At 44.0% G+C, this 27,878-nt stretch overlaps 1 long non-coding RNA gene across 1 annotated transcript in view; it reads left to right on the plus strand.

Moving 5' to 3' along the window:
* LOC116983470 overlaps window positions 1–27,519 on the plus strand; it is a 64,905-nt gene extending 37,386 nt beyond the window's left edge. Inside the window, exons 2-3 of the long non-coding RNA XR_004414699.1 lie at window positions 6,718–6,723; window positions 26,964–27,519. This is a non-coding gene — a long non-coding RNA (uncharacterized LOC116983470). The remainder of the gene's footprint in view (window positions 1–6,717; window positions 6,724–26,963) is intronic.
* Window positions 27,520–27,878: the final 359 nt, after the last annotated feature.

The following is a 27,878-nucleotide window of genomic DNA, read 5'->3' on the forward strand; positions in this document are numbered from 1 at the left end:
CCACACTGAGCGTTAATGCTAGAGAGAAAAACAAAACAAGAGATGCACTCGGCTCTACAGACGTCTGTTTCCCATCGGTCTGGAAATGGTAGGCACCAACAGCAGGAAGCCCTTCCTGTGTTTTCTTGAATCAGGAAATCCTGTGAAAGTCGCACCACAGTTTTTAAATCTGTTGAACATATGAAGAACAAGTTCAGTTTATTTAGCGCAACAAGGATCAAAATCACCAGATTTCACCTCCGGGATAATTTGAAGCTTAAAATTCTCTGAGTCATGAGTGACTTCCATCTCATTAAGTGGCCACTCAGTTCATATGCCACAGGCAATCTAGTTGTATGCTTTAGAAAAGCTTTCATTAAAGTAATTGGAAGAAGGGCAACCTCAAGGAAGTGAAGGTATTTTATTGCAGATTAAAGACTGGGATATCTTCCATTATATCATTAGTGGTTACGAGGGCTCTTCTATTTAAATTAGTTTGGCATTCTGAACACTGGATCCTGCCAGATGGGGCTTTGCCTTAAGTTCAGCCTTGCCATTCTGGTCCTAATGGCTCGAAGGAATCCGCGTCATTTAAATAGTAGCTCCTGCTCTCCTGCCTTCCGTTAAACCGCCGATTTATAGCTGTTCTTTCAAACAAATGCCCAATACTTTGAGTTTAATTTTATTCTATGCTGGCAGCGTGCAGCCACTTACAGCAGCACAGCTTCTGTCGATCAGTCCCTCACGCACTCTCTCGACACCAGCTCTAAATCTCCCGTTTAACCCACGAGTTACAATTCTGAGTGCAACACCTAGAGTGACATATCGCAGTAATGAATCACCATAATGTATTGGTCTGCAGTTAAATGGAAAAAATTAGTTTGGTTTAGTTTAGAGATACAGCGCGGAAACAGGCCCTTCGCCCCACCGAGTCCGCACCTAGTCCGCACCGAGTCCGCACAAACAATTTTTACGTTTATACCAAGCCAATTAACCGACAAACCTGTACGTCTTTGGAGTGTGGGGGGAAACTGAAGATCTCGGGGAAAACCCACGATGGTCACGGGGAGAACGTACAAACTCCGTACAGACAGCACCCGTAGCCGGGATTGAACCCAGGTCTCCGGCACTGTAAGGCAGTAACTCTACCGCTGCACCATCGTGCCACCCCATTAAAATGGTGGTTTAGAGCAGCAATTCTCCAATATGCTTTGCACATGGTCGAGCATTTTCTTGGGAGTGAGTATTGCGTGCATGCATCGTGGCGTGCTGGTGCACATATGAATCCCTGCAGGCTGCGGGAGCTCATGCCGAGGCACAGACTGAAGCATGGTGCAGGTACCACAAAGGCTCTGTGAGGAAGGATCACATTGTAATGTCCTGTCGCACTAGACTGGACACTAGACGCTGGACCCTGTGTCCCAGCCCCTCAAACATTGCATGCATTGTTGTTTAAAGATGAGTAACATTGATGCATTATAGAATGTATTGGTTTAGCAGCACAATGAGTGTAAACAAAGACATGCTGACTTTATTGCATTTCCTGTATTTTTTTAATGAATAAAGTTGCAGTTCCAGGAAGGTTTTGGCCTTTGGTTCTGTTGTCCACTGCCTCTACCTATTCCTTGCTACACACATCTCAACTGTCATCCCACAAATGGACATCATGGAGTCAGTCATACAGTGTGGAAACAGGCCCTTCGACCCAACTTGCCCACACTGGCCACCAGGCTACACGAGTCCCACCTGCCTGCGTTTGGCCCATATCCCTCCAAACCAGTGCTATCCATGTACCTGTCTAATTGTTCCTTAAACCTTACCTCCTCTGGCAGCTCTTTCCATACACCCACCACCCTTTGAGTGCAAAGGTTACCCCTCAGATTCCTATTAAATCTTTCCCCCTTCACTTTAAACCCATGTCCTCTGGTCCTCGATTCACCTTCTCTGGGCCCAGGATCTTTGCCACCCCTTGACTCTCCCCTCTCATGATAGTCTCAACTTTCTCCCTCCTCCATACCTCGATTTGTAGATTCCCCTCCAGGCCTTTTGCCTTTATCAGTTGTTAAGCCTGTCAGCCCTTCATGTCTGTGCTAGCCTTTTCTTGCCTCATTCCACTGCAGAGAGGAGTACAGTAGATATTGTCTGCAGCCACTTTAGCAAGGCCTTTGCCACATGCTGGGCTGATCTCGAAGATTAACTCACACGTCATCCAGGGTGAGCTAGCCAAATTGGCTTGAAGGTAGGAGATAGAGGGTTGTTTTTCAACCTGGGGCCTGTAATGAGTGGTATGCCACAGGGATCAGTGCAAGGTACACTGTTGTTCATTATTTATATTAATAAATGCTATGTGAATGTAGGTGGCATAGTTCGTACGTTTGCGAGTGATACTAAAATTGGCGGTATAGTGGAGAGTGAAGAAGATTATCTAAGATTACAACGGGATCTTGATCAACTGGGCTAATGAAGTGGGAGATGGAGTTTAATTCAGATAAATGCGAGGTGTTGCATTTCGTAAGTCAAACCAGAACAGGACTTACATAGTAAATGATAGGGTCCAGGAGAGTGTTGTTGATCAGAGAGTCCAAGGGGTGCAGGTGTTTCATTCCAATAGACAATAGACAACAGACAATAGACAATAGACAATAGGTGCAGGAGTAGGCCATTCGGCTCTTTGAGCCAGCACCATCATTCAATGTGATCATGGCTGATCATCCCCTCTATAGTGGTAGAGTTGCTGCCTCACAGCGCCAGAGACCTGGGTTCAACCCTGACTTCGGGTGCTATACGGAGTTTGTACATACTCCCTGTGACCACGTGGGTTTTCTCCGGGTGCTCCGGTTTCCTCCTACATTCCAAAGACAATAGACAATAGGTGCAGGAGTAGGCCATTTGGCCCTTCGAGCCAGCACCGCCATTCAATGTGATAATGGATGATCATCTCCAATCAGTACCCCGTTCCTGCCTTCTCCCCATATCCCCTGACTCCGCTATCTTTAAGAGGCCTATCTAGCTCTCTCTTGAAAGTATCCAGAGAACTGGCCTCCACCGCCCTCTGAGGCAGAGAATTCCACAGACTCACCACTCTCTGTGTGAAAATGTGTTTCCTCATCTCCGTTCTAAATGGCTTACCCCTTATTCTTAAACTGTGGCCCCTGGTTCTGGACTCCCCCAACATCGGGAACATGTTTCCTGCCTCTAGCGTGTGTCCAAGCCCTTAACAATCTCATTATATGTTTCAATGAGATCCCCCCTCACCCTTCTAAACTCCAGAGTGTACCAGCCCAGCCACTCCATTCTCTAAGCATATAACAGTCCCGCCATCCCAGGAATTAACCTTGTAGACCTACGCTGCACTCCCTCAATAGCAAGAATGTCCTTCCTCAAATTAGGGGACCAAAACTGCACACAATACGCCAGGTGTGGTCTCACTAGGGCCCTAATCAACTGCAGAAGGACCTCTTTACTCCTATACTCAACTCCTCTTGTTATGAAGGCCAACATGCCATTCGCTTTCTTCACTGTCTGTAACTGCATGCTTACTTTCATTGACTGATGCACAAGGACCCCCAAATCCCGTTGTATTGCCCTTTTCCCAACTTGACACCATTTAGATAATAATCTGCTTTATTGTTTTTGCTACCAAAATGGATAACCTCACATCTATCCACATTAAACTGCATCTGTCATGCATCTGCCCACTCATCCAACCTGTCCAAGTCACCCTGCATTCTCATAGCATCCTCCTCACAGTTCACACTGCCATCCAGCTTTGTGCCATCTGCAAATTTGCTAATGTTACTTTGAATCCTTTCATCTAAATCGTTGCTACCACTCAGGTAGAAATAGTAAAGAGGACATTTGGCACACTAGCCTTCATCAGTCAGTGTATTAAGTACAAGAGTTTGAACGTCATGTCACATTTGTATAAGACCATATTTGTACAGTTCTGTTCCCCCTGCTATAGGAAGGATACCATTAAACTGGAAAGAGTGCAAAAAAGATTTGTGAGGATGTTACCAGTCTGGGACATTTTTGAGTTATACAGAATATAGATGGAACGGCTGAGAGGAATCAAATCACGAGGGGCCTATTCACAAGGTGAAGAGCCACAATCTTTCCACTGGGATAAGGAAGTCCAAAACCAGAGGGCATAGGTTTAAGGTGAGAGGGGAGAGGTCAGAAGGAAACTGAGGAGCACAGAGGATGGTGTACACATGGAACAAGCTATCACAGGAAGTGGTGGAGGCGAGTGCAATTAAGATATTTAAAAGCCAGAAATTTGCTTTAAAATTATTAAATTATAAAAATTTGAACAGGTACGCAGATTAGATAGGTTTGGAGCAATGTAGTTGAGTTGCAGGTAAGCAGGACTGACTCGGTAGGCAAATGGATGTTGTGCTGATGCCTGTTTCTGTGATGTACAGCTTTACAAATCCATGAGTAGTCATTCACTTTAATGTTGCATTTAATAAACTGCAATTCCGAAAGTCTTCCCTCCCTCAATAATTCACTGAAATTCTAGTTCAGATTAGATGCTCACTTTTCTGGAGTGGGGCTTGAACACTCTATATTCTGACCTAGGGGCAGTAGTGTCTGTGGAATTCTCTGCCTCAGAGGGCGGTGGAGGCAGGTTCTCTGGATGCTTTCAAGAGAGAGCTAGATAGGGCTCTTAAAAATAGCGGAGTCAGGGGATATGGGGAGAAGGCAGGAACGGGGTACTGATTGGGGATGATCAGCCATGAGCACATTGAATGGCGGTGCTGGCTCGAAGGGCCGAATGGCCTACTCCTGCACCTATTGTCTATTGTCTATAGTCCCGTCAATGAGCCATAGCCAATACCTAACATGCCACAAGTAACAAGATAAACATTGCACAGTACTAATGCCCACATTGCATTAAGAGACCACAGAGATATCATCTCTGGAACAAAGAGCTTGAATGAATCATGTAAAATGCCAGAGTTTATCTTGAGTATAAGTAAAAATAACAACTCACAATTCAGAGCAATTTTGCAGTTGTTTTTCTAGCTGTCAACATGTATGTATAGATTAATTATTGGTCTTCATTATCATGATTACATGCGTATATTGCTATTTAGTGGTTTGTTCCTCCCTGAGTAAATCAGCTACAGTATTTTTTACAAACCTCTATTCAGTCCTCAATGACATTAATCACGATGATATTGCTACCTTTTCTTTGTCAACAACATTTTGGCATTTGGACTGCATTCTGCAAATGAAATATACAACGCCTATTCATCCTGATGTTACTTTCCTTTACCAATGGAGAAGGTGCCAGTGCACATTATCATTCTCTCTCCTGGTGAACTCATAGAGGTCAGGCATGCTGAGACGAGGAATTTATCAACCTTAAGTAAGATTTTTTTTTTGTGGGCAAATTTTTGCACTTACATTTAATATTTTTAATTAATTTCTAAGGCATTAAAGATTAAATGTCCTTCTAATCATGTTTTTTAATTATTTAAGCCCATTTGAAATATTTTTTAAACCACTGCTCTGCCTTCTCTTTGGGTCATTCTTGTGCAGTAACTCTCAGGAATGGAGGACCAGCTTAGTCTTTGTGTCTTTTAGGGTTTACCTGCGCAGGCAGTAAAGGCAGATTGTGGGCCAAGGCCAGGACAAAATGACCTGTTGAAACTGGAGGCTGCCTTTCCTGTGCTTCGGATGGAGTTCATAAGGTCATAAGGCCATTTGATAGGGGTAGAATTAGGCCATTCGGACTATCAAGTCTGCTTCGCCATTCAATCATGGCTGATCTATCTCTTCCTCCTAACCCCATTCTCCTGCCTTCTCCCAAACCCCTGACACCCATACAATTCAAGAATCTATCTATCTCTGCCTTAAAAATATCCATTGCCTTGGCCTCCACAACCTTCTGTGGCAAATAATTCCACAGATTCACCACCCTCTGACTAAAGAAATTCCTCCTCATCTTCCTAAAGGAACGTCCTTTAATTCTGAGGCTATGACCTCAAGTCCTAGATTCTCCCACTAGTGGAAACACCCTCTTCACATCTTCCCTATCCAGGCCTTTCACTATTCGGTAAGTTTAAATGAGGTCTCCCTTCATCCTTCTAAACTCCGGCGAGTACAGACCCGGTGCTGTCAAATGCTCATCATATGTTAACCCACTCATTCCTGGGATCATTCTTGTAAACCTCCTCTGGACCCTCTCCAGAGCCAACACATCCTTCCTCAGATATAGGGCTCACAATTGCTCATAATACTCCAAATGCAGCCTGACCTGCGCCTTATGGAGCCTCAACATTACATCCCTGTTTTTGTATTCTAGTCAGATGCTAGCATTGCATTTGCCTTCCTTACTACCGATTCGACATTCATTAGCTTTAAAGATTTCATGGTGTCTGTAGATTGTCAAGATAATTTCTTTTCTCATTCCTTATTTAAGTTCCCCCATTCTGCACCCACTTCCCACCACCTTTTCCCTCTCTCACACAAGCGTCATTGCAGAGTCTTGTAACCACTTCTGCATCAGGCTAAAAAATTATCGCCACGGATAGGATTGGACTTGGTTACCATTGCTGTACCAAAGGAATGAGCTGGATCGCAACATTGAATGGGTCATTCATAAACTCACATTGAACCTGTGTCAATAAATTGCAGTGTGATGTGGTTTGCTGCCGTGTGCAGTAAATGCCTTCAATGACGACGGATGCATGGCATCAGAGGCTAGAGGGGTGCAGGAAGGACCTGCAGGTGCTGGTTTAAACTGAAGATAGACCCAAAATGCTGGAGTAACTCAGCGACTTCAGACAGCACTCCTGGAGAAAAGGAACAGGTGACGTTTCAGGTCGGTCTGAAGAAGTGTCTCGACTCGAAACGTCACCTATTCCTTTTCTCCAGAGATGCTGCCTGACCCGCTGAGTTACTCCAGCTGTTTGTGTCTCTCCTCGAGGGGTAGTTGTTAATGTCAGAAGTGTTAAGGAAGTTAAGAGGCAGTGAGAAAATGCTCAGAATTCGTATATGTAGTGCCGAGGTTAGTAGCTGGCATTTTAATAACGTTTAAAATATGTCTAAGACCACTGCGATTCTAAATCTGATGTCAGGTGTTTATTAATGACCTATGTGATGGAACTTTTTAGGTTTACAAAATTGGGTTTTCGATTTTATATCTGGAAGCACCATGCTAGAAGCAACAAGAGGAAGCAGAGAATAGCCACCTTGTTTTAAGGCTCCGTAACTGAGATTGGCTAAAAGAGTCGGGGCCACACACCTTGGGAAAAAAATAGAATCGTTGGTTATGATTACGTGTATTTTTTGGATTTAGTATAAACCACAACTTGAGGGAAGAGGCATTTCCTCCACTGAAGAATAATTTGATGCTTGGCTGAGATAGTGAGGAGTTGCAGCATTTGGTGGTGCCCTCTAGTCTTAATGGAGGTCTTTGTTATGTGTTCTTGGGATGTGGTTGATGTGGACAGGACCACATTTAATGCCCACCTGTAACTGGCCAGAGGAGGTGGTGGTTGGTAAACAGGGACCTGAGGAGCATTTCCTGATCCGGCTGGAAGATTATTTCCCCTCAAGGATTTTATACCCTGGGAGATTGCATGCTTTGGGAATGATCCATCAGTAAATGTAGTTGGCCCAATGGACTTTTCCTCTTCTATTTATATATTTGTGCAAATGTAAGTCAGTGCTCATGGAAACAATGGGCCTTGAAAGCCTATTTCTGAGTGGAATCACACCCTGAGTGTGAGATTCCTATTTCCTAAACGTAACGTAAACAGTAAAATATATTAAGCTTCAAATATACGTTTCCACATTAAACAGCCCATTAATAAGTACGTTATAAACAGAACCAATGATCCAAAAAATCAATAGTTTAGACCAAAGTTCCATAGTTCTGTTATATCCAGTGGTGATTGGCGGTGAGCAATTAAACAATTTCTGAGAGGATAACGGTTCAACAAGATCAACCTCCTCAAAGATGACAGAACAAAGTCTAATGGGCCTGTCCCACTTAGGCGATTTTTCAGCGGACTGCCGGCTGGAGGCAGGACTGCCTGTCAAGTTGCTGGCAGTCGCCTGAAAAACCGGCAAATGGAACGGCGACTGTTTTAGTGGAACTCAGACACACACACACACACGCACACACGCACACACACGCACACACGCACGCACACACACACACACACACACACACACACACACACACACACACACACACACACACACGCACACACATATACACACGCGCGCACACACATATACACACACACACACACACACACACACACACACACACACACACACACACACGCGCACACACACGCACACACACACACACACATCGCTTCCTTCACAAGCCTGTTATGCAGGTGGGGGACAGGGCAAACGGGGGGAGCACTGTCTAAAAAATTCACACGGTGCAAAGCCAAGGTGAAACAGACACACACAGCGATGAACAGGAAGGTTGGCGCTGTAAAAAGACGGCTAAAGCAGTGTACGGTAAGTCCTTTAAAAGGGGGGGAGAGAGGGGAAGAAGGTGGGGGTGGGGGGGGGGGAAGAAGTAATGGAGCCAACTTTTAATAAGCCAGAGATACACGGCTGTGAAGCTCGGCGGACATTTAACATTACCGGTCGGTTATCCTTGGTTCTGAAAACTACTGCTAACGTTTTTTTTCCCAATGAGCCAATGAAATTCACCGGTCAGCACCGGCTACAACCTACGAGAACCTCCGACCTTCTGGCAACCCATTCGGACCTCCTGGCGACCCACCTACGGCACGAGAATTCTCGCTACTCTCCAAGGCGGCTTCATTCTAGTCGCCGCTAATTTTTAAACGTTGAAAAATTTGTGGCAACAATAATGCGGCCGCGACTAGTTCCCAGATTGCGGGAACTCCTCGCGACCACGAAAGCGACTCCCCGGCAACCACCCGTGAACATGTGGCGACCATGTGGCGACTGCATAGTCTCTTGCAGTCGCCTGAAAAGTCGCCTGTGGGACAGGCCCATCAGAGAAAGCTCTCAACTGCTGAGTGGATGAGCTTCCTTGGTCTTTTGAGAATCCACGTTGCATTTAAACTGCCAAATAGCATTTGACAAGGTGCCACAGAGGAGGCAGGTGTATAAATTAAAAGCCCATGGTATTTGGAGGTAGTGTGTTAGAATGGATTGAAAACTGTCTGTCTCATTGAAAACAGAGTGTTGGAATAAATGTTATTTTTCGGCCTGGAAGGAAGTACTGCAGGGATCAGTTCTTGATTTGCAATCTGCAAAAAAATATCACGAACCCCCTGGACCCTCTGAAGGGTCCTCTGGACCCTCTGAAGTTTGCATATCGGGTCAATAGATCTGTGGATGATGCAGTCAACCTAGGCCTGCACTTCATTCTCCAGCACCTAGACTTCCAGGGAAACTATGCAAGGATTTTGTTTGTGGATTTTAGCTCTGCATTCGACACCCTTGTGCCAGAGCTACGACACACCAAACTTTCCAAGTTGACTGTGCCTGAACCCCTCAGTCGGTGGATCACCAGCTTCCTGACAGACAGGAAGCAGCATGTGAGGCTGAGAAACGCATATCGGACCCGCAGACCTGTGTACTCTCCCCTCTCCTCTACTCTCTCTACACCAATGACTGCACCTCCACTGTCTCCTCCGTCAAGCTTCTCAAATTTGCAGACGACACAACCCTGATTGGACCGATCCAGGATGGGGAGGAATCTGCCTACAGACAGGAAGTGACACAGCTGGCATCCTGGTGCCATTGCAACAACCTGGAGTTCAATGCTGTAAAGACAGTGGAATTGATTGTAGACTTTATTTCAAGGAATGGAGAATTACGGAGAAAAGCCACACAGAGGAGGTTGGGTCAGTATAGATCAGCCATGGTCATATTAAATGTTGTGCTGGATTGCCTACTCCTGCTCTTATTTTCTCGTGCTACCCTCAAGAAAGCCAATTTTCAATTCATTTATTTCACTGAACATAATATTATGGAACAGCTGACAGACTGAATGCAACAAAATCTATATTCCTAACAACATTTTAATTGCAATGTTTACACTTCATAAATAGCCCTGCCCCTAGCCAAGCATTGCAGTGAAGATACAAAATTGATAAATAAAAATAAACAATACACTCAATAATTTTCTGCCGTTTAAAAAAAATGTAAAAATTCTATAACCTGCCAACACGAGCGATTCCACATTTCCCTCTCTCTTTTGTGGATATCTCCTGTTCTGCTTATTCAAGGTCTCTGTCTCTCATCTAGTGTGTGCATGCTTTTCTTCAGACTTTAGACTTTCGAGATACGGCGTGGAAACAGGCCCTTCCGCCCACCGAGTCTGCAGCAACCAGAAATCACCCCGTACACGACCACTATCCTACACACACTAGGGGCAATTTACAATTGTACCGAAGCCAATTAACCCATAAACCTGTATGTTTTTTGGAGTGTGGGAGGAAACTGAAGCACCACGGAGAAAACCCATGTAGGTCATGGGGAGAATGTACAAATTCCGTACAGACAAGCGCTTGTAGTCAGGATTGAACCCGGGTCTCTAGCGCTGTTGTGCGGCGACTCTACCACTGCGCCACTGTTGCACCCTGCTCACTTGGTTCTTTCATCAAGGTGATTGATAAAGTTGGTAAACAGCGGAGGCCAAGGCACTGATCTCTGTGCCCCATAATTTACAACTTGCAAATCTGAAAATGTTTCAATCTTTGTTTTTTCTGCTGCTTCAATCTCTATTTCCCTTTCTTCTGTCAGTTTGCTTCCCATGCTTATTACCCAACCAGAAGAAACTTTCCTTTATGACACTTATTGAATGCTTGTTGCATATCCGGATACTCAACATCCATAAGTTTCTCCCAATTAATCCTATTATTCACCTCCTCAAACAACGATAGGATAATTTCCCATTCAGCACTTCTATTGACTTTGCTAAATCATGTTTCGATTTTCTGAATGTCCCATTCCATTTACTTAATAATGGATTATAGATATCAGAATTTTCCCAATAGTCGATGACGTGTGAACAGGACTGGAGTTCTCCCTTTTCTTTCTCCGCCCTTCCTTGGATAGCTGTGCTATATATTTTTATCTACCAATCCACTGTGACTGCTTCTGAATACAGAGCATTATTGAAGCTCACCGTTAATGCATCTGGTGTCTTTTCAGTGACCTCTTTCAGAATTAGAGATTGTACTCCGTAGGTCTTGGAGAGATGGATCCAGCATGGAAAGGGCCATTTGTCCCACCATGTCTGCACCAAACAGTGAGCCCCCATCACTATTAATACCATGTACCACGCTTGGCCCATAGCCTCTAGTGCCCCTGCGATTTGAATGCTCATCTATACAATTCTTTAACGATGCCTGCAAACTACTTCAACTACTTGGGCAATATATTCCACATACACAACACTTTCTGGGTTAAAAGGATCTCGCTCAGATTCAATCTGACGTTATGTTCTCTGGTTTCATTCACCTCTGATAAAGTGAATGGTCTCCTGCTGTCTACCTTATCCCTTACAATTATATATTTCTCAATCATGTCCCCTCTTAAAAAGACACAAAGACCTGGAGTAACTCAGCGTGTCAGGCAGCATCTCTGGAGAACATGGATAGGCGATGTCTCAGGTTGGGACCCTTTGAAAACCCTGGGTAGACAGGTCCGTTTGTGTGGCCTTGAATGCTCGCACCGCTGCCTACAACTCGGGCCTGGCATCAGGAAACATGGACGTCTCCAAGGCAGAGTCCTACCGACTGCGAAGGGCGGTGAAGGACGCAAAGAGGAGGTACAGAGACAAGATGGAGTTACAGATGGAGCAGCAGGACACCAGAAGCCTGTGGCAGGGGCTACGGATTGTAACCAACTACCGGAGCACCCCTCCCTCATCCGCAAGTGCCGGCACCTCCCTAGCTGATGACCTGAACTCTTTTTACGCTCGTTTCGAGATGGGCAACACCACTCCAGGTCTGCCGACTATCAACAATACCGCCAGCGGGCTGGCTAATGAAGCTGAAGGGAGGAATGTGCACACATTCTCGCTGTCCGAGCATGACGTGAGGAGGGCTCTGACACGGGTGAACACGAGGAAAGCTGCAGGCCCCGATGGCATCTCGGGGCGAGTACTCAAGTCCTGTGCTATGCAGCTAGCTCTAGTGCTCACTACATTATTCAACCTCTCCCTGGACAAGTTCGTGGTCCCTGCCTGCTTCAAAAAATCCATCATTGTACCGGTACCAAAAAATGCTTCCCCGGCCTGTCTGAATGACTACCGTCCGGTGGCCCTTACCTCGGTAGTCATGAAATGCTTTGAGAGGCTGGTGAAGAAACACATCTGCGCCTTCCTCCCTCGCAACATGGATCCGTTGCAGTTCGCATACCGTCCGAACAGATCCACGGACGATGCGGTCTCCCAGGTCTTGCACACCGCTCTCTCCCATCTGGACAGCCAGAAGGGGGGCTACGTGAGGATGCTGTTCATAGACTTCAGTTCAGCCTTCAACACGATAGTCCCCACCAGACTGGCCGAGAAGCTACTGGAATTAGGGCTCAACACCCCCCTGTGAGCCTGGGCCCTGGACTTTCTCACCGCCAAGCCCCAGGTAGTCAAGATGAGAGGGAATACATCGAAGTCCCTCACCCTGAGCACAGGATCGCCCCAGGGTTGCGTCCTCAGCCCCCTATTGTACTCCCTGTACACACATGACTGTGACAGCTCCAACTCAATAATTAAGTTTGCTGATGACACTCTGGTGGTGGGCCTGATCTCAGACAATGACGAGAAGGCCTACCGGGAGGAGGTGGCTGATCTAGCACTCTGGTGCCAGGACAACAGCCTCCTATTGAACATCAAAAAAACTAAGGAGCTGATCATGGACTTTAGGAGGGCACATCATCCGAGGACGTACACACCATTGAGGATAAATGGGGATACTGTGGATAGGGTGAGCTGTTTCAAATATCTGGGAGTCCACATCTCTGAGGATATGACATGGACATCACACGCCGCAGCAGTCATGAGTAAGGCAAGGCAGCGCCTTTACCACCTCAGGCAATTGAGGAAATTCAGAGTGTCTCCGAGGATCCTCCAGTGCTTCTACTCAGCGGCTGTGGAAAGCATCTTGTCCGGAAATATTACCATCTGGTTTGGGAATTGCTCTGCCCAGGGCAAGAAGGCTCTGCAGAAATTGAAATTGAAATTGATTTTATTAGGGACAGTGCATATTAATAAACATTTGCATGTAATATGCAAGGTTGTAGCCAGTAGCTAATTTCCATCTTTAGTCCCACACAAGGTAAACACATCCCAAACAAGGTAAAAACAAAACAAAACAAAACAAAACAAACAATATGGTTTAGCCTGCAGTCATAACATAGAATAAATAACAAACACTCAACACAGTTTAAAGTCCCAAAGTCATTGTCTCTTCCCTCCTTGCTCTCCCTCTGTGCTGAGGCAATCCAAGCCTCCGATGTTGTGACCCCGCGGGGTGATGGTAGGTAAGTCCCGCGGCTGAATCCGTGCTCCGCTAACGGGCCGGTTCAAACTCCGCGGCCCGGGGCGGTCGAAGCTGCCGCCCTCCAGTCCAGCGGACGCAGCTGTAGTTGCGGGAGCTCCGGAAAACAGAACTCGAGCTCCCGATGATGTCGTCCACTGGCCCACTGGCCCGCGGCCGAGCCTCCGAGGCTCCAAAGTCGGGTCGGAAGTTGTGTCGCACTGCAACCACAGCCCCGAAGTCGGCCAGGCTCGCGTTGGTAAGTCCTGGCTCTGCTCCACAGCCTCAACAGCCTCGAGGTCGGTCCCAGTTGGAGGCCGCCAGCTCCGCGATAGGCCTCAGTGCAGACGGACACGGAGACGGGGATACGGCAGGAAAGGAAATAAACTGTAAAAACAGGACAAAAGAAAACAAAAAACAGAAAAGACAAACGGACTGCAGGCGAGCCGCAGCTGCAAGGCAGCGCAGCCACTCCAAGAGAGTAGTACGTTCAGCCGAACGCACTATGGGAACTTCACTCGCCCCCCTGCAGGAACTATACATCAGGAGGTGCAACTCCAGAGCCAACAATATCATGGGAGACCCCTTCCACCCCTGCAACGGACTGTTCCAGCTGCTACGGTCAGGCAAACACCTCCGTTGCCATGCGGTGAGAACGGAGAGGTTGAGAAGGAGTTTCTTCCCAGAGGCCATTCGGACTGTAAACTCCTATCTCACCAGGAACTAACTTTACTGAACGTTTTTCCTTCCGCCCACAATATTTAAAATGTAAAAGAAGATGTGATTGTGTTTATAGTTTGTTTGGTTGTTTGTTTGTTTGTCTTTCTGCACAAAGTCCGCGAGCATTGCCACTTTTCATTTCACTGCACATCTCGTATGTGTATGTGATGAATAAACTTGACTTGACTTGACTTGACTTTGGAAGGATCCTAATCTGAAACGTTGCCTATCCATGTTCTCCAGAGATGCTGCCTGATCCGTTGAGTTTGTGTCAGAGAACCTTGTGTCTTTTTTTGTAAACTTCTGCAGTTCTTTTATTCAACCTATCTTCTCTTAACCTTCTCAACTCTAGGATAAACAGATCTATCAGATCAGTGTCTTCAGTCTTTCCTCATAACTGAGGCACAGTGGCGCAGTGGTAGACTTGCTGCAATAAGGGCCTGTCCCACTTTCACGACCTAATTCACGACCTCTGCTGAGTTTGTCCTTGACTCATACTTGCAGCATGGTTGTCACAAGGTCGTAGGAGGTCGTAGGTAGGTCGTAGGTAGGTTGTGATGCTAGTCGCAGGTACTCGTGGCATCAAGTAGGACGGCGCGTTTTTCTAGCCTGATGAAAAATGTCCACGACTAAAAAAGGTCGTGAATTAGGTCGTGAAAGTGGGGCAGTCCCTTTACAGCGCTTGCAGCGCCAGAGACTTAGGTTCGATTCCGATTACGGGTGCTGTCTGTATGCGGTTCGTTCATTCCCCACATGACCTGCGTGCGTTTTCGCCGATATCCGGTTTCCTACAGATTTGTACGTCTTTGGATTGGTATCAAATATTATTAAATTGGTATAAGATGTTGCCTTGGTACGAAATATTAAATTGCCCCTTGTGTGTGCAGGAGAGTGTTAGTGTGCGGGAATCACTGGTAGGTACGGACTCGGTGGGCCGAAGGGCCTGTTTCTGCATTGTATCTATAAATTAAACTAAACTAAGCTAAAAAATGCCACCTCGGGCAATATCATAGTGAATATCCTCTTCACCATCTCCAGCATTATTACATCTCCAATAACGGAGGGACAAGAACTGTGTGTAGTACTCCAGCACGGGTATGGCCAATGCTTTAGATAGTTGGAGCATACCTCCCTGCTCTGGTATTCAAAGCCCTGACTAATGAAGGCCAGCATCCATTATACCTGCTGATGCATGTTCTCTTCCTGTGTTGCCAGCTTCAAGGATAGCTAACTTTTCTGTATATTTTCGGTACCAATAATTATAGTTTAAGTTCCTTACTTGCATTAAAATCTTGGTTCCCAGCTAATACTCAGCTAATATATTTTGTCTGATTTTTTTGTCTAATATTTCTGTTGTGAAGAGAGATTTAAAATACTTGTATAATATCTCATCCATTGGCTTCATGCCCAAGTATTAATTCCTCTTTCTATCCTTCAAGTGGACTCACATTTACTTTTCCAGCTATAGACACAAAAAGCTGGAGTAACTCAGTGGGTCAGACAGCATTAAACACTCCCTTCCCATTCCCACACTGACCTTTCTGTCCTGGGCCTACTCCACTGTCAGAGTGAGGCCAAACGCAAATTGGAGGAACAGCACCTCATATTTCGCTTGGGCAGCTTACAGCCCAGTGATATGAACATTGATTTCCCTAACTTCAAGTAACCCTTATATCCCCTCCCTCTCCATCCCTCCCCCACTCTGGTCGTTCTACTAGTTTTACTGTCGTCCTGGTTAGTTTCATTGTCTGTAACTCGTTTTCACCAAGCCCACGGCTAATAATGGCCTGTTTCCTTTATCATCATCACTTTTTTTGTATATCTTTCATTCATTTGGTCTATATCTCTCTATAATCACCGTTATCTCTCGTTTCCCTTTCCCCTGACTCTCAGTCTGAAGAAGGGTCTCGACCCGAAACATCACCTATTCCTTTTCTCCAGAAATGCTGCTTGACCCACTGAGTTACTCCAGCATTTTGTGTCTATCTTTGATTTAAACCAGCATCTCCAGATGCATCTCCACAAACTCTTGTTTAGAGTTCTCTGCCCATGGGATAAGTTTGTGTTTGCTTGTTTGTTCATTCATTCCGGTAAAGGTGCTTTTTCTTTTTGTTTTCACTTTTAATTGCATGTTTTTGTGTACCTTGTTAGTTGTGACTGTCGGCAGACCAATTTCCCTCCGGCGTTGAATAAAGTTTATCGTATCGTATCTGCCACTTCTTTGCCAACTCTCCCAACCTGTCCAAGTCTTTCTGCAAACTCCCCGCTTCCTCAACACTACCTGCCCCTCTCTGCCTAGCTTAGTGTAGTCCACAAACCTGACCACAAAGCCATTAATTCCCTCATCCAGATCATTAACATATGTTGTGAGTAGTAGCGGATCCAACACCGACCCTTGCGGAACAAGCGCCCAACCAGAAAATGCTCCCTTTATTCCCACCTTTGCCATCTGCCAGTCAGCCAATCTTCTATCCATGCTAGTAACTTGCCTCTAATACCAAAGGCTTCTATCTTGTTTCACAGCCTCACATGTGGCACCTTATCAAAGGCTTTCTGAAAATCCAAGTAAACAACATCCGTTGACTCTCCATTGTCCATCCTGCTTGTAACCTCAAAAAAACCACAACAGATTTGCCAGACAAGATCTCCGCTTAACAAAACCATGTTGACCTCGGCCTATTTTATCATGTGCTTCTAACTACCCCAAAACCTCATTCTTAATAATGGACTGTAAAATTTTACCAACCACAGAGGTCAGACCAACTGGCCTATAATCTCCGTTCTTTTTTCCTTGCTCCCTTCTTAAACAGTGGAGCCACATTTGTGATTTTCCACTCCTCTGGAACCACTCCTGACTCTGGTGATCCTTGAACGATCACTATTAATGCATCCACAATCTCTACAGCCAGCTCTTTCAGAACCCTGTGGTGTAGTCCATGTGGTCCAGGTAACTCATCCACCTTCAGATCTTTTAGCTTCCCATCTTCTCACTAATAGCAACTCAACGCACTTATGCCCCTGACTATCTTGAATTTCTGCAACATAACATCATTCTGAATATTATTGGTGCAGGACCCCAGACCTCTTGTTTAAAAAAATGTTACCATTCCTAATTACGTCAAGGAATATTTTTCAAATGCATGGAGAATTAAACCCAAATCAATTATATAGGTGACCCCATGTTAACGAGGGTGGGGCTTGCATTTCTCAAAAACTGTCTGGATTGCGGTTTTCCTTAACATGAAGTAACTCCATCTGTGAATATGTCAAGAAATACCAGTTGAAAGATAATAAATTTGTGCTTATTTATTTACTTTTCTCACATAGTTCAGTAAGAATGAATTTGAGTCCATGTCTAAAACTTTGGCTAGTGATTTGTGAATTCAGTACGGGTGAGCTTCTGTTACCCAAACACCCATAACATGGAGATTGATAGTATTCAGTTATACTGCCCTATTTGGATGAGTTTATAACAAAATAAAACGTTTTAACCTGCTTCATCCTTACCTGTGTTTAAAAAAGTGGTAAATTCATCCTTGTCCCCATTGTGGACTATCTCTGCGTATTCCATTTGCTGTACTGATCATTACATTTTTTTTAAATATTTATTTTTTTAGAAGCAATTGTACAAAGGGAAAGTAATCGACATAACAGTTATACAATTTTCGTACTGCTTCAATTTTAACATTTTATGAACTAATAACTAAATCGGAAAAAAGGAAAAAGTAAAAAAAGGAAAGAAAGAAGAAAAGAAAAAGAAAAGAAAGAATTTCGAGAAAGACACGAAAAAGAAAAAAGAAAAGCCCCAGAACTAATGAAGATGTGAAAGAAGTGGAGATATATCCCACTGCCCTTCCATAGGCCCGCTCGCCCGACCCTAGCGTCGGTTTTGAGTTTGTGTTCAACCATTATGTTGTTGAAGAAATTAAATGAAAGAAGACCATATTTTGGAACATTGATCTGGTTTGTCAGTCAAGACAAGCCTTATTTTTTCTGCATGTAGTGTCTCGGTCATTTCTGTGATCCACATCTTCACTGTTGGGACTGTTATCTTTTTCCAGAATTTAAGTATAAGTTTTTTTCGCAGTTATTAAGCCATAGTCAAGGAAGTGTCTTTGAGATATCGTTAGATTAGGGCAGCCCTCTGACATTCCTAATATTATTAGTTTTGAATCTGGCTCCAATTTAATTTTAAGTGTTTTAGAAATAATATTGAATATTTCCATCCAGAAGTTTTGTATTTTTATACAGGATACAAAAGTATCAGTTAGGGTGGCTTCTTGAAAGTGCCATTTATCACAAAGAGGAGAGACAGTTGGGAAGATCTTGTCAATTTGGTCTTTGAGTAGTATAACCTATGCAATACTTTAAATTGTATCAGGCAATGCCTGGCATTTAAAGAACAGTAGTGGATGTATAGTAGGCTTTCCTCCCATATATCTTTCGAAATGGGTGAACCCAGCTCGTCCTCCTATGTTCGCCTATAAATCTCAGAGGGTGGGGTGTCAATATTTAGAAGAGTGTTATAAATGTAAGATATCAACTTACTTGTATTGGCATGTCTATTCAAACAATCGTCTAATATATCTGGACCCATAAGAGGACAGTCTTGTGTATATGTTTTCACGTAATCTCGGATTTGAAGGTATCTAAAAATATTATTGGCATTCAAGTCATATTTCTCCTGTAGTTCTTGAAAAGAAGAGAGAGTCCCCTTCTTATAGAGGTCTCCCACAGTATTGATTCCCAGATTCTTCCATTGAACAAACACCACATCTAAAGTAGATGGTTTAAACGAGGGATCGTTTGCAATAAGAAGAAGGAGAGATATTTCTCAATTTAAGACTGAATTTCAGCTGTTTTATGTATTATCGGATTTTGTTCATACGTTGACGTATTCAAATGTATTGGAGATAGGAGGATCGAGCCTGTACTAAAAGGCAAACAATGTTTAACCAATTTACATGTTGACATGTATCGTCCAAACAGAAAGTTATATTTTTAATATTAGTTGCCCAGTAATAAAAAAGAAAATTAGGTAAAGCTAATCCTCCATTTTCTTTGGATTTGCACAAATGTCTTTTGGTATTCTGTGGGTTTTGTAGTCCCACATAAAGTTAGTGACAATAGAGTCAATTAAAATAAAAAAACCTTTTAGGGAGATATATCGGTATTGATTGGAATAAGTATAAAAGTTGGGGAAGGAAGATCATCTTTATGGCATTTAATAGTAAGATTAAACGAGAACTTACCAGTTTGAAGTTTGATCTTTATTTTATGAGGAGTTACGATGAGGGATTACGTGAAGACCCCGCCAGCACACGTGCGCGACATTCTTCAAAGTAGCGGTGTGGAATCACGGAAATAGTAATTGAAATAAACATAGTAAAGATAAGGAGAACTAAGATACCAGTTGACCTTTATAATTGAGGATGGGAGCGGAGGGCACGTAATCCCTCATCGTAACTCCTCATAAAATAAAGATCAAACTTCAAACTGGTAAGTTCTCGTTTAATCTTACTATTTTACTTCGGAGTCACGTGAGTGACTACGTGAAGATTTTAAAGCTCTGTGATTTAAAGCCGTGGAACAGTCCATGCTTCACTCACTGCCGAAGTCAGTCAAGGGAGGAAGTGTGTTATTGTATTCAGACATGCATCCAATTCAGGCAATAATAATATATTTTAACAAAATAATCCTCCCTAGGGCTAAATATATTGCAGAATTCAAACTTGATTCTGCAATACCGCAGGTTTGGTTATTGGCTTATTATAAAGAATTGGAAGGTCTTTCTCTTGACCATCCTGCTGTAGCCAGGACATGGTCCATAGGCACTTCCTTGTCTCTAGCTGCCGGTGTTGCTGTTGCCCTTGTGGATAGAAACATAAGATGTCAGTATCCACCCCAGCAGCTCCCAAGCCTGTCTGAGTCATCTAGCGATGGTTAGTGCTGATACCCGGCCATTAGGCTGTTTATGGCTGCCCATAGTGCTAATTTACTTCCTCTTAAGATTCAGTAGTTTTAAGTTATAATAGAAGGTGTGTCATTACACATAGTTGGGTGTCAGTTGGGTATATCTGGAATTCCAAATTTTGTCCTGATGTTCCTGGTCTATCTTGTTTAACAAGCTCTAATAAGCGAAGTTATCTTTTCTGGAGATGCCATCATATATCCCAGTCTCAGTTTATGTAGAAACTGGACCCCTAGAGCTGAGACCAGTACTATCAGCATACTGTTTTTAAATGTCAATTCCCCCCCCCCCCCGCCCCCCCAGGGACAGGGACATTGCTGGTGCCCCTAGCAATGTTAGTACAACACTGACGTCCCAGATCTGGGAGTACTTCCCTCTAGGAGGGTTGGTGTTGAAATAATCCACATAAGTTTGATAACTAGAGGGTGAGATCCCATGGAGAGTTGTTGTGGCGCCTGCCACCAGCAAGCTGACAGGGCACTCCTGCATAATTATAGTACTGCAGCTCAGTCCTTCATCTACATGAAGGCTGGATAGGAATTCCCAGGACGTTGGTGGTTGTAGCTGTATTATACGCTACACCAGTCCTTGTTGATTCTTGATAGGCCACCGTGATCATGCTCATGGTCTTGTCCGCCAGCCTGGATCTAGCATGGTGGACTATGGTTCAGAGACTATGTCCGAGACCACAGGGATCCATGGTAGGCCAATCAGGTACTTTCAAGACACTTGATGTTGAGTCCATATGTGTTTTTGCTTAGGATCCGACTGATGAGGCAGGAGGGAAAAACATTGTAAACAATTATTCCGCATTAAGTGAGTAACGTCCATTGCTGCTGCCCCAAGTGTGGTTCACAAGCGGCATATGTTGGTAACTGGTGATTGGGTCTAGATGCAAATGGATCGATATCTGGTGTCCCTCTTTTGATAATATCAGCAACTTTTTTGTGGTCCAACAGCCATTCGATGCTGTCATTGAATTTTCATGATCTGGTGTGTGGCTCAGTATTGAGCTTACCTGATAGGTAAGTTTGCTGATAGCCAAATATGTATGTTAACACACCATAGCCAAATATATTGGCCAGATTGACACATGGTATCGATCTTTTCTCCCATATGATTAATATATGCCACCACTGTGATATTATCAATTCGTAGGTGGACATGCAGATGGTGCATTGTTAGCAGTAGGCTTTTAGCCCATAAAACGCACCCAACACCAGTGTTTTTAGTAATTAATTATTTTGTAGGTCTATCCAAGTCTGCTTTACTCTTTGGCAATGTAACAGACATATGGATAACGTTAATTGTAAATCCCAGAAAGTCCAGTTGTGGTGCCGTGAACTTAGATTTATCTGGATGGAGATGACCCTAGAGTTTCACCCTATGTTTGGTAGCTAAAACTGCGGATTTAGCTAGATCCAGGGTTTTTTCCCCACAATTGATATATCATCAAGATATGCCATGACAATATGTTTTCATTTCTAATATTGCCAAGGCCCGTTTGAATATCTTGGTGAAAAGTCTTGGGGCTTAAGTTAGTACATTAGGCAACGCTATGCCCTGCCATAGTTGCCCCATCCAGTTAAATTTTAGGTATCGACAATGATCCCTCCTTGTCTCCCAAAACAAGTGTAATATTCCCCTTGTTAGTACAGGTCGTACACCTTTGTGTTCTGGAAGGAACCAGATCCACCTACTTACCTGGTTGCCGGTGGTACGTCCCTTTCTTCAATTTCTGCCTCTTCTGCGGAAGAGGCGCCGGAGTGCGGGGTTGGCACGTTTTCCATGAGGATTGTCTGGGCCTTGGCGTAAAGGGACCTTCGTGATGCTGCGCGGCCCTCATGCCTTCACCAGCGCCCTGGTGTTGATACCTGCTGGTGGGTGCATAGGGGTGCTGTCGTTGCTGATGACGCTGTTATGAGCCCGACGACGTTAATCTCTTCTTCGAGCTTTTCTCTGTACCATCGTCTGGGTGAACAACCAATGATATGCCCGCTGTCAGAAGTTTTGAAAACTTCTGTAGTTTGACCACCTGGGTTTTTGTGCCAGTCCCACTGTACCCACAGATCGCATTGTTTGCTGCAGGCATTTTTAAACGAAGTAAAGTTCACAGGAGGCCTATACTTCTGCGTAATTTTGTTGCCTGTTCCTGCAGAAGATGGAAGTACAGGTAGTCGATGCTGGCCGCCAGCCTGGTCTGTAATGGTACTTTTTGTTGATCTGTAATTTTGGTGATCACTCCCAGTAGCTCCTTAGGATTCTGCACCCCATGCACACTGCCGTTTTCTTCAGCCACGTCCCCTTCTTCCGGACCAGCCCAGCCCTGGTCCACAACGCATTCCTCTATCGAGGGAGATGCATTGTTTTACAGCCCTCGATAAGGTGCTGTTGTGGGAGTGCGAAGACTCCCATAGTGAGCTTGCTCCATCTCCTGGAGCAAGTCACAGGCGGACGTCTGCTGCACTCGGGCAGCGCGCCTCTTCGGCTGGACTCAGATGAGTTTGATCGGCCGGGCTGAATCCTGCTGGGCTTTGCCTCCAGCCTGCTGTGCTGCTTTGAGTTGTACGACTCATGGTGCTGGATTCAGCTTGGAGTTGGTAAGTGGACCTTAGTAACCACGCCAATGGTCACTTTCACGGCCCTTGGGCAGGGCGTCCTCCTGGCCGGACTCCCCGAGTCTATCGTCCGTACCGACTCCTGCCTGCCTGCAGCCCGCTGTGTTGTTTCCAGGTATACAGCTCGCGGTGTTGGGCTCAGCCTGCGCCGGTCGTACCCGGCTGTGGGCTGCCGGAACCTTCCTAGTTCCTCATAGCCTGCGGTCCTGGAACCGCTGTTTGCCCATGGCTGTGGGCTGCCAGAACCTTCCTGGTTCCCCACAGCCTGCGGTCCTGGAACCGCTGGGCGTCCGTGGTGTCGGCTGCCGGGACCTACCTGGTTCCTCGCAGCCTGAGGTCCTGGTGCCGCTGGACGTCTAGAGTTGTCGGCTGCCGGGAACTGCCTGGTTCCCCACGGCAGCCTGCGGTCCGTTTTTTCTTCCCCTTGTCCAACGTGCTGTAACATAAAGCACAGCAAGGGGAAGAATACAACTTCAATTTTTCCTTACCTGTGTAGGTCCGTTTGAATTTTTCCCACGGGAGCGCTCCACCCCCGCCCGTCGCTGTTGCACTGCGTGAGACGCTAAATCGCGCACGCGTGCTGGCAGGGTCTTCACGTAGTCACTAATGTGACTCCGAAGTAAAATCTACCAATAAGGGAGATAGGAAGTGTTTTCCAAAATTGGATGTAGGCATACAATTTAGTGATGAATGGTGGGAAGTTTATTTTAAACAAAGAGGAATACTTTCTAGTCACGTAAATTCCAAGATATCTGAACTTTTCAGTAATGATTCTGAAAGGAAATTGTTGGAGTTGAGAAGGGTCTTGTTCTTTTATTGGCATGATTTCACTTTTGTTCCAATTTATTCTGCATCCAGAAAAAGAACCAAATTGTTCTATAATGCTTAAAACATTTGGAATACTAACTTGGGGATTAGTAATGTATAAAAGTACACCGTCTGCCTATAACAACATTTTATTGAAGGTATATTTGGTATTATATCTGTAAATGCCTGAATGGGACCTGATACTCTCGGCAAGAGGTTCTATGGCGAAAGCAAATAACATTGGATCAGTTCAGATATCTTGGAATAACATTGGAGAAAGGTGACATCCTTGTCTGTTACCACTAGATAAATAAAATTTAGGTGAAAGCATTTGATTTGTCAGTATTCTAGCTGTCGGGTTAGTGTATAAAAGCTTCACCCATAAAGTAAAGTTTTTTCCCAATTGGAATTTTTCCAACACTGTGAAAAGATAAGACCATTCCACTAGGTCGAAAGCTTTTTCTGCATTTAGAGAAATAATTGTTAGATCTTGGTTTGGCATTCTTTGCGAATATATTATGTTGAACAAACGTCTCAAATGATAAAACAAGTGTCGTTTAGGTATAAACCCAGTTTGATCTGGATATATTAGTTTACCGATAACCAAGGTTAATCTACGAGCCAAAGTCTTAGCTAGTATCTTCCGATCCGTATTTAAAAGGGCTATTGCCCTGTAGGATCCAGGCTCCTCAAGATTTTTATCTTTTTTTGGAATTAATGTAATAGTTGATTCAGCAAGTGTTTGTGGTAAAGTCTGTTCATTAAATGCTTGAATGTAAAGGGCTTGTAAGCGTGGAGAAATTAAATCATTCCAGTTTTAATAAAATTTGTTACTAAACCCGTCCGGGCCAGGAGCTTTTCCACTTTTCAATGATTTACTAGTCTCCACGATGTCTTTTGTTGTTATCTCTGCGCCTAATTCATCCCGTTCCCCCTCATTAAGAGATGGTAGATTGCAATTCTCAAGAAAGCTTTTCATCTTTGCAGGATCGACTGTTGTTGTTGATGAGTATAGTGTTTGGTAGAATTGTAACAAACTTTCATTGATATCTTTAGACAATGTAAGCAAATCTACTTTTTCTGATCTAATTTTGTGTATTGTACGGTCATTCTCTAATTTGCGGAGTTGACGTGCTAGTAGCTTGTGTGGTTTATCACCAAATTCAACATTTTTTTGTTTAATATATTGAAATACCCTAATATGTTTTGCTGAGAAAATCTGGTTTAATTTAAATTTTAGTGCAGCTATCTTATTATGTTTTGCAATGGTTGGGTCAGCCGCGTTTTCTAGGTCTAACTGTTTTATCTGTTTTTCTAATTCCAATTGTTCAGTCTTATTTTTCTTGTTTTGAAAAGCTTGGTATGCGGTTATACAGCCTCTGACATTGGCTTTAAAAGTTTCCCACAGCAAAGATGGAGAAATACCGGGGGTGTCATTTGTCTCAAAAAATATTTTCATCTGTAGTTTCAGATAGTCACAACAACTTGCCTCAGCTAGTATTTGTGGATTAAATCTCCAAAACAGTTGTTTATTATACATACTGATCATTACTAACGTCATCAAGCTCTTAACTATAGCGTTAACCTTACTCCTCAGAGGAAGTCTGTTTTGGAACCCAAAACTGTTTGCAATCTTGGTATCTGGAAGCTAAGTTTTAACCCCAATAACCTTGCCTGACCAGTGGTGCAAAGCACAAGCGCACCCTTACATCTATCTACGCGAGGGGCAGAAACCTGTGCAACCTGACGCCCGGCCTTGTTTGTGAGATTGATGAGAACCGCAAGTCGACTCTGTTAAATAACACTTGTTTTTCTGATGATAATCTGGAGCTGTGGGTTTTGCACTCTATGGGTTGAACTGTAAATGAAGTATGAGTCATTCGAAGACCTTGCCTTCTGTTTACAAGATTATAGTGTTCAGTGCCGTCCCTCCCAATAACCAGTTCTGCCACGTCAAAAACTGTTGACTCACGACCTTCTTTCCATTCTCTTGGTTATACCAGGTTTAATATAGCCCATCACAATTCAACTTGTTGTTTCATTATAGAAACCAACACTGCCGATGATCAGTAGAGCTACATTTCCTTTTCAATTAAGTTGGGAGGAGGGTGCAAGAGAAGGCTAATTATTGCCGTCATTATGCTCTTAATTTCTAAAGTTCCTGAAAGGTGGAGGAAAAGAGCCATTGGTTAAATCCCCTGACAAACACATTACTAGTCTAGGGTAGGCACAAAATGCTGGAGCAACTCAGTGGGACAGGCAGCATATCTGGAGACAATGAATGGTTGACGTTTGGGGTCGAGACCCTTTTTCAGACAGGAGAAATCTGAAGAAGTGTCTCGACCTGACGATTCACCCATTCCTTTTGTCCAGAGATGCTGCCTGTCCCGCTGAGATACTCCAGCATTTTGTGTCTGTCTTCGGTTTAAACCAGCATCCTTCCTGCGTCACTAGTCTAGGGTATGTGCCTAATGAAAATAGAAAGGCTGATGTTCAGGCTGCAAAGGGGTAATATTCTCTTGTCAATTTGTCTATCCTCCCCTAATCCACTGAGTAGGCTATATTTGGATGTAAAGTTTCAGGACAGCAAATTCGTCTTGATAATCAGTGTCTTTAACACATAGTGGCTACCCTGAAAGTATTGTGCGGATTCACAATCCTGGAGAATGCAGGATATGCAATACGGAAACTTATCTTTATCTAAAAATCACACTACATTAGTGTGCACTGCTGGTCACCTATGATGGATGGTACATTTTTATTTGTTATAGTTAGAGAGTGATACTGTATGGAAACAGGCCCTTCAGCCCAACTAGCCCACGCCGGCAAACATGTCCTACCTACACTAGTCCCACCTGCCCGTGATTGGTCCATATCCCTCCAAACATGTCCAATCCATGTACCTGGCTAACTGTTTCTTAAATGTTGGGATAATCCCAGCCTCAACTACCTCCTCTGGCAGCTTGTTCCATACACGCACCACCCTCTGTGTGAAAAGTTACCCCTCATATTCCTATTAAATTGTTTCCCCTTCACCTTAAACCTATGTCCTCTGGTCCTTGATTCACCTACTCTGGGCAAGACTTCTACCCGATCTATTCTTCTCATGACTTTATGTTGATTAGGATTTTTTTTTAACTCATTTATAGATCTGACCCATCATAGATTTCCCATGAGGAGATAGTAAAGAGCATCTGTCTTAATCCACTCTATTCTGTCTGGTGTAGTGTTGTTACATTTGGATTCCAGGACTTAAGCCCCATGATAATCAATGAATAGGGATATATTTCCAAGTCAGGATGATCTACATTTCAGAGGGGAACTTGTAGAAGACTGGGATCTCAGGTGCTCGGAATCTTTCCCTTCTAGATGGTGGAAGGGATCATGTGGACCAGACAAGGTCTACAGTGGTTGAGCAGTGGTGGGGGACGCCAGCGGTCAAGCTTGGCCCGGCCGACTCTGCAACACCACCAGGACAATGGGCCATCATGGTCAGGTCAAGAACCCTGCAGAAGCAGCGAAAATCTACTCCTGCAAGAGTGATGCTCGATCCTTAAAATATTAGTTACTGAAAATGAATATTTTTTTAATGGTTCTTTTATCTCCGTCTCTCTGTCTCCCCCCCGATTTGTATTCTGTGTATTCTGTATAGGTTTTTCATTAAATTAAATATCCTTACCTGTGTTCAATGAGTTTGATTCTGCATGTCTAAGTAAGGAATTGTTCAGTCTAATTGGTTGAAGGGGCACAGTAAACATGCTGTAATGGGTCCAACATATCCATTTGTCACGATACAAAGAGCGTTAAAAATCAGTGGGTAGCTAGAAGCGTCAGTGATTGCAAAGTTTGCACATAATATACCATATAAATTAGTCATCCGTTTGTTTATGACTACATTTTGTGAATAAAAGTTATTTTTAAATCATGTTTTATAAATTGTTATTTAATTATCTGCATTAATATTGCAGCAGTAGTTTAAATTGGAAATAAGATCAGGGTATCTTATAATATGAGCAAGAGGATAAATTGGAGATAAGATAAGATCAAAGTTTGTCCTCGGTGATAAGGGATAAATATGTAAAGTAATAACAAGATTGCATTTTCATAAGTGATAGGAGCAGTATTAGGCCATTCGGCCCATCAAATCTACTCCACCATTCGATCATGGCTGATCTATTTCTCCCTCCAAACCCCCATTCTCCTGACTTCATCCCATAACCTCTGACACTCATCCTAATCAAGAGTATATCTACCTCTGACATAAAATTACACATTGACTTGACC

The sequence above is a fragment of the Amblyraja radiata genome, chromosome 18 (assembly GCF_010909765.2).
Source record: "Amblyraja radiata isolate CabotCenter1 chromosome 18, sAmbRad1.1.pri, whole genome shotgun sequence".
Lineage (NCBI taxonomy): Eukaryota > Metazoa > Chordata > Chondrichthyes > Rajiformes > Rajidae > Amblyraja > Amblyraja radiata.